Here is a 19,489-nt window from a genome sequence, read left to right on the forward strand (position 1 = left end):
GATGCTGATGTACCTTTCCATATTTTTATTGAAAATGAAAGGATTAAAGTTCGGCCTTTCAAACAAAAGCCCCTGCAATGTTTTAATTGTTTTAAATTTGGACACCCATCCAAAGTTTGCAAAAATGGAAAAATGTGTGGTATTTGCTCCAAAACTTATCATGGAGAATGTACACTTGAGGCCAGGTGTTCAAACTGCAATTTGAATCATAAATCAACTGATAGGAGATGCGAACTGTATAAGTTGGAGGAAGCTGCCCTAAACAAATCAAGTTTAGAACACATAAGTGTGGGACATGCAAAAAGACTGTTGAATAAATCAACCAGCTATGCAAAGGCCTTAAAATCAAAGGTAAATTTACCACGGGAGACATCAACCCCACCTAGCACTGCCAGTAACCCTAAGAAAAAAAATACAACCTCTGATAATAAAGTACTGTATGACAAGGTAATCATATTGCCTTCTGAGGCTCTGCCACAGTGTATTAAAAATGGGTCATTGCCCATTTCTGTACAGCCTTTGTTCCCCATTACCAACAATAGTACTAACCTCTCTCAGGCCATGTCCTTGCCTGATTTGATGGAGATGCCACCTGACACCAAGTTACCAGGTGCACCTGTATTGGGGAAGGTGCAAAAACCTGGTAGCTCAAAACCTACTAATCTGAAAAGAGAGAGACCTCCATCTCTCTCGCCCCCTTCCATAAGAAATATCAAAATTACGACGTCAAATAAATATGATGATTTGTCTGTTGATATTTCTGATCTGGAAGTCAATTTAAATAAATCTGAAATTCAAGTGGAGGTCCACCAACCTCCTCAACAATCAGATCAAAAAGGCAAAAAGAAAATCATAAATGCTAAACCCAATCTATCAAGACCCTCTTTAATAAAACCACCTAAAAATAGTGTTAGATCAAAAACTGCTAATGGGAAGACTCCATCCAAGGGGTCTACCAAATTATAAACCATAGTTTTTTCCTCCATTTTGCAATGGAATTGTCAGGGTTTAAGGGCCAAATATGAAGAACTAAAGCTCCTTATTCATGAGCATTCCCCCATAATTATTTGTCTACAGGAGAGCAAACTTGATCATAATACCCCTTGTCCTCGCGAATATATTAGTTATAGGACACCATATGATCAAGTGGGGAGCCTTGGCGGAAGTCTCATATACGTTCGTCGAGATGTTCCCCAAGTTTCTCTGTCTATTCGTACACCTCTGCAGGCAGTGGTTGTACAGATTGACATAGGGCGAAAATATACAATTTGTTCTCTGTACTTGCCTCCAAATGATAACATTTTGTATGATAACTTAGTGGAGGTGATTCAACAACTCCCTCAACCTTTTCTTTTACTTGGAGATTTGAATGGTAGACATCCTTTGTGGGGTGATGTTTTAGCAAACACAAGGGGAAATATCATGTCATCAATTGTGGAAAATGAAGATGTGGGACTTCTTAATACAGGAGAGCCCACACACTTTCATGTCCAGACAGGTACCTTGTCATGTATTGACCTATCAATTGTAAGCTCTAATTGCCTTCTTGACTTCGATTGGAGAACATTAGATGATTGGCATACTAGTGATCATGCACCAATCATTATAAACACCAACAATGGTCCACCTTTACAGAGATCGCCACGATGGAATCTTGACAAGGCGGACTGGGCTAAATTTTCTGAGCTAAGTGAAATCGAAGGGAGAGCAGAACAGTTTGAAAGTATTGATGATGCCATAGACTTACTGAATGGAACTCTTCATACAGCAGGAGTCAATTCAATTCCCAAAACAACAGGGTTATTCAAACGACGACCAGTCCCGTGGAGGTCTTCAGAACTAACTGCCCTCCACAGAGCTACAAGAAGATCTCTAACACGATTGGGTAGACGCAGAACTGATGAGAATTTAATTATGTACAAGAAATGTAGAGCACAGTTCCGTCGTGCCATGAAAGAAGCAAGGCGCCAGTCTTGGATGTCTTTTGTTTCCTCCATTAACAGTAGAACACCACCATCTTCTGTGTGGAGGAAAGTAAAAAAGATAGCTGGCAAATTCACCCCCAACCCACCACCAGTGTTGAGGGTGAATGGCCAGTATGTAACTGAAGCTAATGATGTTAGCAATGCCCTGGCTAATCATTTTTCAAATGTATCCAGCAAGTGTGAAGGAGCCCCTGGTCACCAGTATAGGAGCACTGAAGAAAAGAAAATTTTAAATTTTGCAACAAGAAGGGAAGAGTCGAATAATTCTCCTTTCACTGAAAGAGAATTTGATTCCGCACTTTCTCATTGCAATGATACAGCCCCTGGACCCGATGGAATTCCATATGCAATGATTAAACATGTACATTTTAATACAAAGCTATTTATTTTAAGCATTATTAATAGAATATGGCATGATCATAGTTACCCAAGTGTTTGGGAACTAGCCATTATTTTAGCCTTTTTAAAACCCGGTAAAGACAAGTTTTTAGCAGCAAACTATCGTCTTATTGCATTGACATCTTGTTTATGTAAAGTCATGGAGAAGATGGTCAATGCAAGGCTGATGTGGTACCTTGAAAAGAAAGGTATTTTATCATCAATTCAATGTGGATTCCGAAAAATGCACTCAACGACTGATGTGTTGATACGACTTGAGTCTTCTATTTGTGAAGCCTTTGCTTCCAAACAGCACCATGTGACAGTTTTTTTTTTACCTTGAAAAGGCATATGATACCACATGGAGATATGGTATACTTAAAACAATTCATGAACTAGGGATTAAAAGGAGAACTACCACTATTTATTCAGTCATTTCTTTCGCATAGAGTTTTTCAAGTGAGAGTGGGGGAAACTCTATCAGAGAGTAAGTGTCAGGAAGAAGGAGTTCCTCAGGGGAGTGTGCTGAGTGTAACCCTGTTTGCACTAGCAATTAATGGGATATCCTCAGTCATTCCCCGGGATGTTCTCTCAACATTATTTGTGGATGATCTCTCAATATCATTTGCTGGCACTAGAATGGCAATGGTTGAGAGAAAAATCCAACTCTCTATTGATAAAATTATCCAGTGGGCTGACATGAATGGATTTAAGTTCTCGACAAGTAAAACTACCATTGTCCATTTTTGTCGTATCCGGGGAGTACATCCAGACCCGGATATATACATTAAAGGTCAACGGATACCATGTGCAAGTGAAGCTAAATTTTTAGGTTTGATATTTGATTGTAGGCTTTCATGGGTTTCTCACTTATAAGCGTTAAAAGCTAAATGTGTTGAAGCTCTGAATATCTTAAAAGTATTGTCCCATACATCATGGGGGGCAGACCGCACTACTATTTTGAAATTATACAAGGCCTTAATTTTTTCCAAAATTAGTTATGGATGTGAAATATATTCTTCAGCCACCCCAAGCCGGTTAAAAATATTAGACTCGATACATCATGCAGATATTAGATTGTCTACAGGAGCTTTTAAAACCTCGCCTATCACAAGTCTCCTTGTTGATGCTGGAGAGTTACCTCTAGACCTTTAACGAATGTCTTCCATTATTCGGTATTGGTTTAGATTGCAAAGACGCCCTAACTCTCTAGCCTTTCAGACTGCAAGCCTTGTAAGACACGCATCATACTTTGAGTTGCACCCAAAATCTCCTCAACCTTATGGCTTTCGGGTGGAATGATTATTAAATAGTCTGGATATAATTAGAAATAAGGTACTTCCATTCAAGGTATCATCAACGCCTCCATGGAAGTTACCAGAGATATCTTTTTGTAAATATTTTATTGGAGATAAGAAGAATATGTCAGACCTAGAAGCCAGGTCTCTTTTTAATGAACATGTTAAAGAACATAGAGGATCAACTTTTATCTATACTGATGGCTCCAAATCTGATGCTGGCGTTGGATTTGGTGTACATAGTAATGGTTTTAATTGTAGAGGTGCACTTCCTCTGACCGCTTCCATATTTACTGCCGAACTGTATGGCATCTTAACCGCTTTTGAGAAAATAGCGTTGGAGAAGGAGGGTAATTTTACAATTTTTAGTGATGCAAGGAGTGTCCTTCAAGCTATAGAAGTTTTTAATTCTAATAATCCTCTAGTTTTAAAGATTTTAGAATGGCTTTTTATTATTGGACGGAGAGGTATAACAGTTCAATTTTGTTGGGTTCCAGCACATGTAGGTGTGTGTGGGAATGAGAAGGCAGATTCACTGGCTAAGAAGGCTGCATCCGAGTTGCTGCCAAGAAGGTATCCCATTCCCTGTAATGATTTCTTACCTGACATCAAGAAATTGGTTTGCAATAAATGGCAACAGCAATGGGATAGCCTAGATGGGAATAAAATGCGAGAGGTAACAAATGTCATATCTCCTTGGAGGTATAATATGATGCCCCGAAAATGGGAGACTTCTCTTTGTCGTCTCCGTATTGGTCACACTCGGTTGACACACGAGTTTCTGCTGAAGGGCCAACACCAACCGTATTGTGACGACTGTTTAGTACCTCTAACAGTGAGGCATTTGTTGACCGAATGCCCCAATTATAACAACTTAAGGAATAGATATTTGTTTGAGGCTTGAGGTGAGGGTGGCAGGTTCATCCTTGCCAAGATTCTTGGAAATGATGTGTCCTACTATGCAAGTGGCATTTTTAGATTTATTTCAGATGCAGGTCTTCTGAAAACTATTTAACTTTTATGACATTCAACTTTTATGACATTCAACTTTTATGACATTCAACTTTTATGACATTCAACTTTTATGACATTCAACTTTTATGATTTTAATTGAATACTCTTTTATTTTTTATTTTTCAATATTAAACTTACCCGATAATCATGTAGCTGTCAACTCCGTTGCCCGACAGAATTCTATGGAGGGATACGCCAGCTATCACAATACTAGAAGGGGGTGTACTTACCAGCGCCACCTGTGGCCAGGTACTATAGTACTTCTTGTTGACACCTCCTCAATTTTTCCTCTGTCGTGCTTCCGGCAAGACGTTCTGGGATACGCTTATGATCTTCGAGTATTTTCACGGCTTTTGGTGAAGTATTCTCTCAGATTTCGGCTGTCGCTTTACTGGAAAACTTCTATATTAGCTTAGATAGCTATTATTTAGTCCTGATTAAACGGTTAACGATCTTTTGCTTGATTTTGAAACCCCACTTGGCTAACTCTTTTGATTCAAGATGTCTGACATTTCACAAGCCCCCACCCATAGACGATGTAGGTCTTGTAATAGGCGTATTCCGAAGGCCTCGGTAGATCCTCACACCGCTTGTTCTGACTGTAGGGAAAGACCCTGTCAGTTAGAAGATCGATGTGAGGAATGCGCCGGACTTTCGGAACTTGATTTTGTCCGTCTTCTTAAGTATTCAACCAAGTTAGAGAGAGAGAGAGTTAGGAGGAGTTCTTCTCACTCTTCACTTTTTTCCTCACCTCATGATCCCCTACCTTTTCCTACCCCTGTAGTGGCTACCCCCGAACCTACTATTTGCCCTCAGCCTGATATGTCTGTTGTTTTGCGTGCCATTCAGGCCTTAGGTGACAAAGTAGAGTCAGTAGTTAGTGATCATAAGTCTCTTATGGCCGAAGTCAAGGAGCTTAAGGTCAAGAGTGCAGTGGGTGGAATTAGTGCCAGTGCTGTGACGAGTGCTAGTGTCAGTGCAGTGCCAAGTGCTAGTGTCAGTGTCAGTGTGGTGCGTGAGGATACTTCTGTGCGTGCCAGTCGTCCTCCCAGTCCGGGACCTCTTGCAAGCTCCCAAGCCCAGGGGAGAAGCAATGTCGAAGGGCAAAAGGGTTCGGCAGGCCTTGATCGGCGCACAGAAGTATCCTCGGTGGTTGCGGGCGTGTCTTCCAGAGACCGTCACTCCCACCTGCAGACGATTGAGCCCGTCTTTTACTCGTCTGCTGATCAATTGTCAGGGAAGAAACGCTGGACTCAGGTCTCAAGACCACTCAAACGCAGAGTCCAGACCTCAAGAACTCAACCGGGCTGCAGTCATTGGATCAGCTCTGACTCGCCGCAGTCATCAGTTGAATGCACTCCGCCTAAGAGGAGTAAGGTTCTGCCACAACAGATCTCTGCTGTTAAGGCTTTACCTCAGCAGACCTTAGTGTCTGCCGACCCCAAGTTGACTCTACTGCAGTCCATGCAGTCACAACTTGCGGTCTTGATGCGTGAGTGTCAGGCTGAGAAGGTTACACCTCCTCCTGCGATTGCTCCGCCTGTCCGCAGTACTGCCTGCCAGGCGTACGATGTTGAGGCTCCTCAGGATACCTTACCACGTTCTGAGTTTACTGTTTCCAGTGGTGTGCAGCTCCCTCCGCCTTCCTTAAGGCAACCTCAGCAATGGGAACAGGAAGCTTATACCTTACTTCCTCCGCTTCCACTTGCAGTTCCACCAGTGAGGCAACACTCTCTTGAGGTACAACAACCTCTCCCATCCATGAGTCAGTCTCCTCAGCTCTCGCTGCAGCGAGCTCAACCCTCCTCAAGGCAAGCACAACACCTTAGCCTTGCGCCTCAGGAACCTCAACTCGCGAGACAATTACTGTGTTCTGCGCAGCCACTACCTCATCGCTCACAGCTCACACCTCAGGAACCTCAACTCGTTCCTCAGGAACTTGCTACTGCGCATCCGCCAGCCACTCAGCAAGCGCAACCCTTGAGTTCAGACACTCATGCTAGGAGTCAGCCTCCTCCACCCATGCGCCTACCTTCTGCTACTTCTTTTGATCAGCCTTTGCAGTCTGAGCCTCAGGTGTTCCCTCAACAGAGTCTTGAAGAGGAAACCACAAATATTGTTGTTCCAGCTCGTGCTGACTCTGCTGTTCAGCATACCTTACCGATCTCTTCGCTACACTCTGGTGATGAGGCGTCTGATGATGAGGCGGCACACCTGGATCCCTCATCAGACGTGGATGAATCCAAGTCTTCTCCACCTTCTATTGACTTTCGTAAGGTCTTGGCTCTGTTTAGGGAGGTATACCCAGACCACTTTGTCTCTGCTATCCCCCGCTCTCCGCCATCTGAGTTTTCGCTGGGCATGCAGCCAGCTAAGTCTACTTATACTAAGCTAGTCCTAGCAAGGTCCTCTAAGAGAGCGTTAAGGATCTTAGGGGAGTGGTTGCAGACTAAGCAACACCTTGGAAAGACTTCGTTCATGTTTCCTCCGACTAAGCTCACTTCTAAAGCGGGCGTTTGGTATGCCACAGGAGAGGAACCAGGCTTGGGAGTACCTGCCTCTGCCCAGGCTGACTTCTCAAGTCTGGTAGACTCGCCTCGTAGAACAGCAATGAGGCGCTCTAAGGTTTGCTGGACCTTCTCAGACCTTGATCACTTCCTGAAGGGTGTTTTTAGAGCATTTGAGATGTTCAACTTCCTAGACTGGTGCCTGGGGGCCCTCAGCAAGAAGACCTCCCCTGCGGACAAGGATTCGGCCATGCTATTAATGTCCTGCATGGATAAGGCCATTAGAGATGGATCTGGCGAGCTTGCTTCGATGTTTGTGTCAGGGGTTCTTAAGAAAAGGGAACAGCTATGTACCTTCCTTTCCTCCAGCATCACACCTTGTCAAAGGTCTCAACTCCTTTTCGCTCCGCTCTCGAAGTTCCTCTTCCCCGAAGAGCTTGTTAAGGACTTGTCTGCTGCCCTGATACAAAAGGACACACATGATCTTGTGGCCTCATCGGCTCGTAAGACTAAGGTTGCTACCTCAGTCCCCAGGACTTATCGCACCCCAGTGGCTGATACTCCTGCTACGAGGTTCATACCGCCCTTTCGTGGTAGAGCCCCCAGCCGAGGAAGCTCCCGTCCAGACTCTTCCAGGAGCAAGTCTAGAAAAAGTTCCAAGGCTTCTAAGGGAAAAAACTGACTCTCCGCATCTCCAGACACCAGTAGGAGCCAGACTCAAGATCTTCTGGCAAGCCTGGGAAAAGAGAGGTGCAGACGCCCAGTCTGTCAGTTGGCTGAGGGAAGGTTACAGGATACCATTCTGCCGCAAACCCCCTCTGACCACATCTCCCATCAACCTCTCTCCCAACTACAAAGAAGAGGACAAGAGGCTAGCGTTGCACCAGGAGGTGTCGCTCCTTGTACAGAAGAAGGCAGTGGTTATAGTCCGGGACCATCAATCCCCGGGCTTCTACAACCGTCTCTTTCTGGTGGCCAAGAAGACAGGAGGTTGGAGACCGGTGCTGGACGTCAGCGCGCTCAATGCGTATGTCACCAAGCAGACGTTCACGATGGAGACGACGAAGTCGGTCCTAGCAGCGGTCAGGCAGGAGGACTGGATGGTCTCGTTGGACCTGAAAGATGCCTACTTTCACGTTCCTATTCATCCAGACTCCCAACCTTTCCTGAGATTCGTTTTTGGAAAGGTTGTCTACCAATTCCAAGCCCTGTGTTTTGGCCTAAGCACAGCTCCTATGGTGTTTACGCATCTGATGAGGAATATAGCAAAATTCCTCCACTTATCGGACATCAGAGCCTCCCTTTACTTAGACGACTGGCTATTGAGAGCCTCCACGAGTCGTCGCTGTCTGGAGAGTCTCAACTGGACTTTGGACTTAATCAGAGAACTGGGTCTGTTAGTCAACATAGAAAAGTCTCAGCTCATTCCCTCCCAATCCATTGTGTACCTGGGAATGGAGATTCGGAGTCAGGATTTTCGGGCTTTTCCATCGGCCCCAAGGATAAGCCAAGCCCTAGATTGCATCATGAGCATGCTGAAGAGGAGCAGTTGCTCGGTGAGACAGTGGATGAGTCTCACAGGGACCCTTTCATCGCTGGCCCTGTTCGTTGAGCTAGGGAGACTCCACCTCCGCCCTCTTCAATTCCATCTTGCAGCTCATTGGGACAAGGGTTTGACTCTCGAAGCAGTCTCTATCCCAGTCACCAAAGAGATGAAGACCACTCTCTTGTGGTGGAAGACCAATCTCCTTCTCAGGGAGGGCCTATCGTTGGCTATTCAGACCCCCAATCTTCATCTCTTCTCAGATGCATCGGACTCGGGCTGGGGTGCGACCTTGAACGGACGGGAATGCTCGGGAACGTGGAACGAGGAACAGGGAACGCTCCACATCAACTGCAAGGAGCTACTAGCAGTTCATTTAGCCCTGCTGAACTTCAAGTCCCTCCTGCTAGGCAAGGTGGTGGAGGTGAACTCAGACAACACCACAGCCTTGGCTTACATCTCCAAGCAAGGAGGGACCCATTCGAGGAGCCTATACGAGATCGCAAGGGACCTCCTCTTTTGGTCAAGAAGTCAAAACCTCACTTTAGTCACGAGGTTCATTCAGGGCAACATGAACGTCTCAGCAGATCGCCTAAGCAGAAGGAATCAGGTCATTCCCACGGAATGGACCCTCCACAAGAGTGTGTGCAACAGACTTTGGACCTTGTGGGGTCAACCTACCATAGATCTGTTTGCCACCTCCATGACCAAGAGACTTCCGCTGTACTGTTCCCCAGTTCCAGACCCTGCAGCAGTTCATGTGGATGCTTTCCTGCTGAACTGGTCCCATCTCGACCTTTACGCATTTCCACCGTTCAAGATAATAAACAAAGTCCTTCAGAAGTTCATCTCGCACGAAGGGACACGGCTGACGCTGGTTGCTCCCCTTTGGCCTGCAAGAGAATGGTTCACAGAGGTACTTCAATGGCTAGTCGACGTCCCCAGGACTTTTCGAAGGAGGCAGCCAGCGCGATTGCCAGAGCAAGAAGGGTTTCCACTCGTAGAGTCTACCAATCTAAGTGGGAAGTCTTCCGGAGCTGGTGTAGAGCCAATGCAGTATCCTCTACCAATACCTCTGTGACCCAAATAGCTGACTTCCTATTACATCTTAGGAATGAGAGATCCCTTTCAGCCCCTACGATTAAAGGGTACAGGAGTATGTTGGCTTCAGTTCTCCGCCACAGAGGTTTGGACCTTTCTTCCAACAAGGACCTTCAAGACATCCTTAAGTCTTTTGAGACTTCTAAAGAGCGTCGTCTATCCACTCCAGGCTGGAACCTAGACGTAGTCTTAAGGTTCCTTATGTCACCTAGGTTCGAACCTCTCCAGTCAGCTTCCTTCAAGGACCTTACCCTCAAGACTCTTTTTCTCGTCTGCCTTGCAACAGCTAAGAGAGTCAGTGAGGTTCATGCCTTCAGCAAGAACATTGGTTTCACGACCGAATCTGCAACATGTTCTTTTCAGCTCGGATTCTTAGCTAAGAACGAACTTCCTTCACGTCCTTGGCCTAGATCGTTTGAAATACCTAGCCTCTCCAACATGGTAGGTAACGAACTAGAGAGAGTTCTTTGCCCTGTCAGAGCTCTCAAGTATTATCTTAATAGGTCTAAACCTATTCGAGGACAGTCAGAAGCCTTATGGTGTGCCATCAAGAAACCTTCGAGGCCCATGTCCAAGAACGGGGTTTCGTATTATATAAGGCTTCTGATTAGAGAAGCCCATTCTCACTTAAAGGAGGAAGACCTTGCGTTGCTGAAGGTAAGGACCCACGAAGTAAGAGCCGTAGCTACTTCGATGGCCTTTAATAAAAACCGTTCTCTGCAGAGCATAATGGATGCAACCTATTGGAGGAGCAAGTCAGTGTTTGCATCATTTTATCTTAAAGATGTCCAGTCTCTTTACGAGAACTGCTACACCCTGGGACCATTCGTAGCAGCGAGTGCAGTAGTAGGTGAGGGCTCAGCCACTACATTCCCTTAATCCCATAACCTTTTTTAACCTTTCTCTTGAATGCTTTTATTGTTGTTTTTATGGTTGTTACGGTAGGCTAAGAAGCCTTCCTCATCCTTTTGATTTGGCGGGTGGTCAATTCATTCTTGAGAAGCGCCTGGGTTAGAGGTTGTGTAGAGGTCCTTTAGTAGGGGTTGCAGCCCTATATACTTTAGCACCTTTGAGTTGATTCAGCCTCCAAGAGGAACGCTGCGCTCAGTAAGGAAGACGAACTTAAAAAAGAGGCAGAGTAACGGTTCAATTCGACTTCCTTACCAGGTACTTATTATTTCATTGTTATTTGAGATAACTGTTATATGAAATATGGGATACTTAGCTATCCTTTAATCTTGTACACTGGTTTTCACCCACCCCCCTGGGTGTGAATCAGCTACATGATTATCGGGTAAGTTTAATATTGAAAAATGTTATTTTTATTAGTAAAATAAATTTTTGAATATACTTACCCGATAATCATGATTTAATTGACCCTCCCTTCCTCCCCATAGAGAACCAGTGGACCGAGGAAAAATTGAGGAGGTGTCAACAAGAAGTACTATAGTACCTGGCCACAGGTGGCGCTGGTAAGTACACCCCCTTCTAGTATTGTGATAGCTGGCGTATCCCTCCATAGAATTCTGTCGGGCAACGGAGTTGACAGCTACATGATTATCGGGTAAGTATATTCAAAAATTTATTTTACTAATAAAAATAACATTTTATTTTATTTTTTATTTTTGTATACATAAATTAAATGTTACCGGCGTCAATGACCTTAGATGTCAGGATGCCTGAAAACTTTAAATCAATCAATCAATCCTCGAGTAGCCAACAAAGTCCTGACTTTGTGGGGTTCCCCGACGGTGGGTCTGTTTGCTACAGCGCTGAATTTCAAGCTCCCGCTGTACTGCTCCCCAGTCCCGGACCCCAAGGCTCTCTAGCAGGATGCCTTCCAACAATGGTGGGACAACGTCGATGTGTACGCCTTTCCCCCATTCTGTCTGATTAGGAGGGTGCTCAACAAGACCGAAATATCGGTCAGTCTTTCAATGACCCTGATAGCTCCGCTATGGCATCACGCAGAATGGTTCCCGGACCTTCTGCAACTCCTCACAGAGGTTCCGAGAGAACTCCCTCCATGTCACGAGCTACTCAAACAACCACACGCCAACATCTACCACAAAGCCGTATCTTCGCTTCGACTTCACGCCTGGAGACTATCCAGCATCTCTTCATAGAGAGAGGATTTTCGCAACAAGTTGCGAACAGGATGTCTGGTCACCTGCGCAAGTCATCCGCAGGGGTCTACCAGGCGAAGTGGCGAGTCTTCTGTGGTTGGTGTCGTGGAAGGGGTATCTCTCCCCTTGATGCCACTATTCCAGCAATAGTGGAGTTCCTCGTGTATCTGCGGGAGGAAATGCGCCTTTCAGTCTCGGCAGTGAAAGGCTATCTCTCAGCCTTAAGTCTTGCTTTCAGACTTAAAGGAATGGACATTTCTTCCTCGCTGGAACTTTCCCTTCTCATACGGAGTTATGAACATACCTGCCCTCAGTCAGAAGCGAGACCTCCACCATGGAACGGGGTTCGAGTTCTCAGGTCTTGTAAGAGACCTCCCTACGAACCATTACGCCAGGCTTCTGATCGCCACCTTACCTGGAAGACGGTTTTCCTGCTAGCTTTGGCCTCAGCCAAGCAAGTCAGTGAGCTACATGGTCTCTCGTACGACATCGCCCATTCAAGGGGATGGGGGGGAGGTAACGTTCAGCTTCGTCCCGGAGTTTGTTGCGAAGACTCAGAATCCGGGAGTGCCGAACCCTAGGTTCGACTCTTTCCAGGTTTCGAGTCTCCGTTCTGTAACAGATGACCCAGACCATCTCCTACTGTGCCCAGTGAGGAGTCTGAGGTTGTATCTTAAAAGAACAGCTGCAGTTCGTCCCCAGGTGCGAGCCTTGTTCGTGAGCACCGGAAAGACGAAGAGGAGGGTCACCAGGAATACCATCTCGGCCTGGATTCGCAAGGTGATACATCTGGCCTTGAATCCTGACCCTCCTCCATCACGTCGCCCTAGAGCGCATGATGTCAGGGGCATAGTTACGTCCCTGGCCTTCAAGAAGAATTATTCAGTGATGCAGGTCCTTCAAGCTGGGGTGTGGAAGCGTCAGACCACCTTCACGGCCCACTACCTGCAAGACGAGACACACAGGAGGCTCGATACGTTCTCTATCGGCCCTGTGGTGGCTGCACAACAGCTGGTCTAACCTCAGGCTCCTTAATGGACAAGTAGCAAAATGTTGAGGTCATTGTTACCCGGTTTTAGTGTGCGTGAATGAAAAGATCTGTCTGGCCCTTATTCTTTTCTTCATCCTCTCCTCCCTTGGAGAAAGCAGCATCCTGGGTTCTCTGCACAGCTGACCTCGAACCTCTGCAGGTAAGCCATGCTCCCTTGTGTTCCTAGTATTTAAATGTAATACTGTCATGTCCCCATACCCTTACGAGGTGGTATTGGGAGAGTCCTAGCCTAGATTTCCATCTGAAGAACTCCAGGTCAACTTCCTAGGACGAGTCACTTCTCACCTTCACACACAGCTTATGTAGGCCGCAGCAGTTTCACAGCTGCCAGTGAGGAGCAGGGACCCCTTATTTCTTGAGTACTTACACACTTGAATTTGGGGTCCCCGGGCAAGTCAAAGCCAGTATGGCAGGGGACTTACCGCCCTTCCTAAGGGTTGAGTCACCCCATGTAAATAGCGTGGTTTGTATTTCAGTTACGGAACAAATGACAAATTCGTAGATAATTTGTATTTTTCCTAACTATACAAACCTTAGCTATTTACACATAGGTGCCCGCCAGCCCTGTCCCCCGAGATAAGTCCTACCTCTAAGCAAAGTGAAGCATTCACCGGTGTGTGTGTGTGTGTGGGGGGGGGGTAGCTAGCTACCCCTCCCTACCCCCGCTAACTAGCGGCGGGGTAGTAAACCTTCGTTAAAAAAACTTTTATGGCTCATCATTCAGCTACGCCGAAGTAATTACCCCATGTAAATAGCTAAGGTTTATATAGTTAGGAAAAATACAAATTATCTACGAATTTGTCATGTTGCTTTTTGTATGCTAATATACTTCATTGTTTATGTGAGTATATTAATGAATGATAGATTTTTATTTCATTCCTATTGATTCTTCATTGGAATGCACTGTACTATATTTCAATAAAATAAACATTGTTCATAGAAAATGGGTAAAATAAATATATTATGATGAAACAAAATTTTATCATAATCTTTTTTTTAAACTTTTAGCATTATAGAGAATACAGTTATTACATTGATAGAAAATACTGGAAAAAATACTAATTACTGCAAAAATAAACATAATTTTTACTCTTATTACAATCATTCATGGATCATGACCACATCAAAAAATATTACACATCCTCCTTAGTAATTGATTTATCCATATTTATGTAGTATTGTAAAACTAAAGACATCATAATTACTACATTTTTATTTTCATGGTTACTATTTTAACTACTTGCGTCCCCCTTGAAAGCTCCTGGCGCCCCCCTAGGGGGCACGCCCCCCAGTTTAAGAATCACTGTCCTAGACGAAGGTCACTGTCCTGCTCCCCCGCCTCGGGGAGAAGACATACCAGAGGTCCAAGGGAGACTATCGCGGTTTGCCCACAGACAGTCGCTTCCTCCGTCGATCCTGTGGTGCGACAGCAGGATTCGACTAAACACCATTGGAAAGGTGTGTCGTTCGATAACCAGTTATCGACAGAGTGCGAGTGATTCGGCGCCGGTTAGACGACGTAAGTGGCGTAATCTTTAGTCTCACGTCCGTTGAAGAGATGTTCGACTGAAGAGGGGTTCTCTCCGCCCCCTCTGAAGAGGAATAGATTAGTTGATATCTCTCGCCCGTCGTGTAGCGTAGCTACATGGACTTCGCCTCGTATTCTTACGACAGCGAGAGCTGCCTTCGACTCTGTTGTGGAGCAACCGATTCTGAGTTCGTCAAGATCTTCGACTCATCAATCTGTCGAAAATTGTCCTTCGACTTCGCATACGACAGATAATTCGACTGGCGCGAGACCTCCGGTGAGGATCGTGTTGAAATCCACGTCCCCAGTTGCTTCGACTTCAACTCAAGAACACAAGAATCTAGTTCCGTTACGTCGACAGTTGCAAGAGTTGATGAACTGGATGAAGATTGCACATACACATATAATATTTCCTCTTCTAATTATAACGTTTCTCGTATACGATAGGACCTCGGTGGTATCACTCGTAGCCTAACCCGTTTAGTATACGATAGTAACGTTAATCCCATTGTTTAACCTGTAGTATCGTTTCTATTAATTCGGTCGGGGATATATATATCCCCTAGAATTATTGGTTTAATTCGATACTCTTCTCTTTTAGAGAAAAGAGGATAAACCCTTCTTCCCCCCCTGAGTGCTGCCATCCCAGGCAGCAACCCTATCTTCCGTCATCGCCAACGAGTAGTTAACTCCGGCTTGACATGGATAGTGTTTTACTGTCTATCTTCTTTGCCGGCGAGTATCCCGGCTTCGAAGTATGACAGTAACTCAGGGTGTATTGTCTTGTAGCCCTCAATGTCATCGACAGAGGAATTGTTATTCCTCTGCCAGCTATGACGTCGACACAGGAAGCTAGGCTACCCTAGTCTACAACCGAAAGTGGACGGCATAATTGCCGCCTCCTTTCTCCCTTGTGGACTAGAAGAGGTGTCTTATATCGGGCAATGTCACCGGCAGGGGAATTGTTATTACCCTGCCGCCCGTGACAGCGCCGGCATAGGAAGCTAGGCTTCCTTGATTTACAGCCGAAAGTAGACGCCATACATGCCGCCACCTTTCTCCTCTGTAAAATATAAGACCCTTTCCCTCCCCCTTCTGTCCTTTAGTGCCGGCCTAGCCGTCACAAATGTCCTTTGGCCGGTATTCTACAATCATCCCCGCTTGCCGGGCTGACTGGGTTACCGGCCGTGTTCCTGCAAACGGCAGTTAGGTTATCGCCTCGACCAACTCCCTAACGGAAGCAAAGCTTTGGGAAAGGTTGAGCCGGCCCTGACGGCTGCTGGTGGGAAACCCATTATACTGTTGAGAATTCTTCAGTCCTCTCTTGGACTGCCATCCACAAACCTTGTAACCGGCAGTACAGCCGGCAACAGAAATTGTGGCTGGATGTAAGCTAGAATCAATGCATTCCTCCCCTTCCATTAGAATTCCCATTCCGGGACGAAGGCTGTAGAAGGCAGTAGCCCCCTACTCTCCTAATTAATGTACTAAACTATGATAATACGGAGTCGTCCTTCCCATCCTTTCTCTCTCCCTATCAGTTACACTAGCCTAGCCCCCGTAGTATACCGGTAAAACTACAGTATACAGTATGACAATACAATACAGTAGCTAGTATTCCTGCAGTATAACAATGCAGCAATTAAAAAATTACAGTATACAATGATACAGTAGTATAAATCTTTCCAACATACTCTGTGTATCCTTTCACAGTCTATTGCTGAGACTGAATAAAATGTTGAGGTGAAGTATTCCTTCAACATCCTGATGAATCCTAGATCATCGGGATACTGATTATTACCGTTCAGTATTAATATTCTACAAGTGGAGGAGTTAGTGTAAATATTCACTGACTCCGGCTCTACGTACGAGAGTTATTCCACTCCGTATTTTCCCTAATCAGGAATTTAATAATATTGATAATGACAGAGGTCACAGCAATTGCCTGGATAGGAAATACAGATATGTCTTTCCTACTTCTTTTCTAGCTTACTATCCTAAGCTATTAAAAATAGTAAATAATACTATTGTTCAGCTTGTGCATTTATATCAATGATATAAACAACTGAGTACTCATTTCACCCTTTTTTTCCCCTACAGGAGGAGCCAATGGTGAAGGGTACAGTTGTGTTCTGCAATCACAAGAGTAAGAACTTTGTGGGCCTACGATGTACAAGTCTCATGCCCCCTGCTGCATCGTATCTGGATCCCTGAGGTTCTGCGACCCGAAGGGTTGCACCAATCGCTTGACCTTGCAGACCGACGGCTTTGTAAAAGATATCCCTGACACTATGGAGTCAAGGGATACAGCAAGGGCAACCCGTCAAAGGTGAGTATGAGGCTTCGAGAAGAACTCCGGGACCTTACCTACCTAACAAATCTCTGAAGTACCTACTGTTCCCTAAGGCTCAATCGAATACGTTTGTGCCTCAGGTACAGGTCCAGTCTCCCTCTATCCAACGGACAGTGGATGCGGATATCAACAAGGCACTGCAAGGCTTGGATATCCACCAAGATCGGATGTCAGAGGTGTCCATTGACACCGGACAGGACCTACTGCAAGAAGGCCCTGAATAAGGAGTGGTTCAACCACTCATGGAGGAAGAAAGATTCGTTTCAACAGTGACTGAGGTCCCTCAGCTCACTGTGCCGGCATATCAACCTAGGCCGTCAACCTCTTCAGCCCCAACTCCCCAACTGGCTAGACAGGTCGGCAGGAGCGAAATGCTCCTAGAGTCGATCCAGCAGATGTTGACACTGTTCTGGAAGGAACAAGAGGAGAATAAGCAAGATCTCAAAGAGATGAAGAGAGAGGTACAGGAAAGGAAACGCCCTGGCGCTTCCAGGGGCTCCCCTAAGCCCCTTAAAATATCTGACCTCCCTCAGTGCTCCAAACCAACCCCCGGAGGTAGACGGAACACATGCCCATGATGAATGGGAAGCTTTATATCTCCGAGAAGTTGGGGTCCAATCCCCTTGAAGAGCTTTAATTCTGGCCCCGCTTTCAGCGTACCCAGATTGCTACGTGAGACTGCGAGATGAACCTACATCCCGCGAGGAGACTATACCAAAGGAAGTCATTGTCCTCGAACATGTCGAGGCACAAGCCATCCTTACCAAGACCCAGAAAGGAGCCAGGTATATCAACTCCAGAGTCTCAGTATCGAGCAAGAAGCACCCAACCTTCATTGCTCCTTCCTCCAGAGCCTTCCCCCTTTCGGGGAAAGCCCTAGACTGTGTCATGAGAGCAGTCGAAGAGGGCAAACCCTGCCCAATCCTAGAGAAATGCAAACCATTATCTCTAGCTATGCCCACCTGTGAGGAGAAATGGAAAGAGGTGCGTCTAACCTTCTCCGTCTCGATGTTGGATTCGGAGATAGCAGGCCAGCAGTTTAATGAGAACCTTCCAAAGTTGCCAAACCATCTTTTGAGAAGGGAACAGGAGACGAAAGATAGTCCTGCTGCCTTCCTGTCTTATCGGAACTGCTTGGAAATGTGTGCAGGCCTTAAGTAACGCCCCACCCTTATGATGGATTTGTATGCTTTTCTCAGGTCAAAAAAGGACCTGTAGAGAGCATGTGTTTGCCGCAACAACGGTGAAACACGAACCTAGAAAACTGATTTCATCATGTATTTGGGGCGAAGACGCATTCCCACAGGAAGTGGTCCAAGAAGTCATTGCCTCTCCAAAAGGTAAGGGCCCAAAAAGAGGATCCTCCGGAAACCCCCAAGGGTGGAGGAGGATGCGGTCACGGAAACAAGTCCTCAGGAACCTCTAAACAATGAGAAGTTTCTGGTAGGAGGCAGACTTTTCCTTTTTCGAGATCGTTGGACCTTTGATCCCTGGTCCACAGCCAAATTACGAATGGACTTGGTTGGGAATAGAACAAAAATCCACCCCACTTTTCCAAAATTCTTCCAACACTCCACCCCCTTAACGGAAGAATATACCTTAGAACTCTTGAATAAGAGGTAATGAGAAAAGTGAAGTCCAATCGAAATTCCAGGGAAGGCTGTTTTGTCTCCACTCAACATGTTCATTGAGAACAAGTTCCGGATGCTTACATTGCAACACATAAGGACCCTTCTACCAAAAAAGGGGCGTACACAGTCTTAATAGACCGGCATATGCTTACTGGCACCTACCAGTCAGTCGCCACCTCTCCTCCTACCTAGGATTCAGGCTACAGAAGACAAAATAGGTCTTCACAGCCATGCCCTTTGGACTAAACATAGCCCCAAAGGTATTCACAAAGCTAGCGGACACGATCGTCCAGCAACTAAGCTCCAAAGGAGTACAAGTAGTAGTATACCTGGACGATTGGCTGGTGCGGGCAGCATTCAAGACTACTTGTCTGCAAGCGGCCGGAAAGGTGATCCAGTTCCTGGAACATCTGGGCTTCATGTCCAATCGCTAGAAGTCTTGCCTTTCTCCAGCTCACAAGTTTCAATGGTTAGGAATCCATGGGAACTTGCAGTCACACCACCTCTCCATTCTATTAAAGAAGAGGAGAGAAATAGCAGCAACTGTCAAGAGACTAATCCAACGCAAGAAGATTTCAAGACGCCAACAGGAAAGAGTACTGGGCTCTCTCCAGTTAGCAGTAGTGACAGACCCGGTGCTAGAAGCACAGCTAAAGGATGCGTCAGGAGTCTGGAGAAGATACGCATCAAATGCTCGAAGAGATCAACAAGGTTGACACCGACCCGATTGCGCACGCTAATAAGGCCGTGGTCAACGAATAAGAGCCTACACAGACAATTCTTTTGCAACCACCACAAACATCAGTGGTGATACACACGGACGCCTCCCTGGAAGAATGGGGAGGCCATTCGCATGAAATGAAAGGCCAAGAAATTGATCAATCCAGTTCAAAAAACTTTCACATCAACATCTTGGAGGCTATGGCAGTCCTCCTGACGTTGAAGAGACTATCCCCTCGCAGAACAGTCCACAT

General features: G+C 45.7%; 1 protein-coding gene across 1 annotated transcript in view; it reads right to left on the reverse strand.

Moving 5' to 3' along the window:
• The window catches only part of LOC137633661 (flagellar attachment zone protein 1-like), a 31,768-nt gene that overhangs the window by 9,498 nt on the left and 2,781 nt on the right, over nucleotides 1-19,489 (reverse strand). The window lies entirely within an intron of this gene.

Source organism: Palaemon carinicauda, chromosome 1 (assembly GCF_036898095.1).
Source record: "Palaemon carinicauda isolate YSFRI2023 chromosome 1, ASM3689809v2, whole genome shotgun sequence".
Classification (NCBI taxonomy): Eukaryota; Metazoa; Arthropoda; class Malacostraca; order Decapoda; family Palaemonidae; genus Palaemon; species Palaemon carinicauda.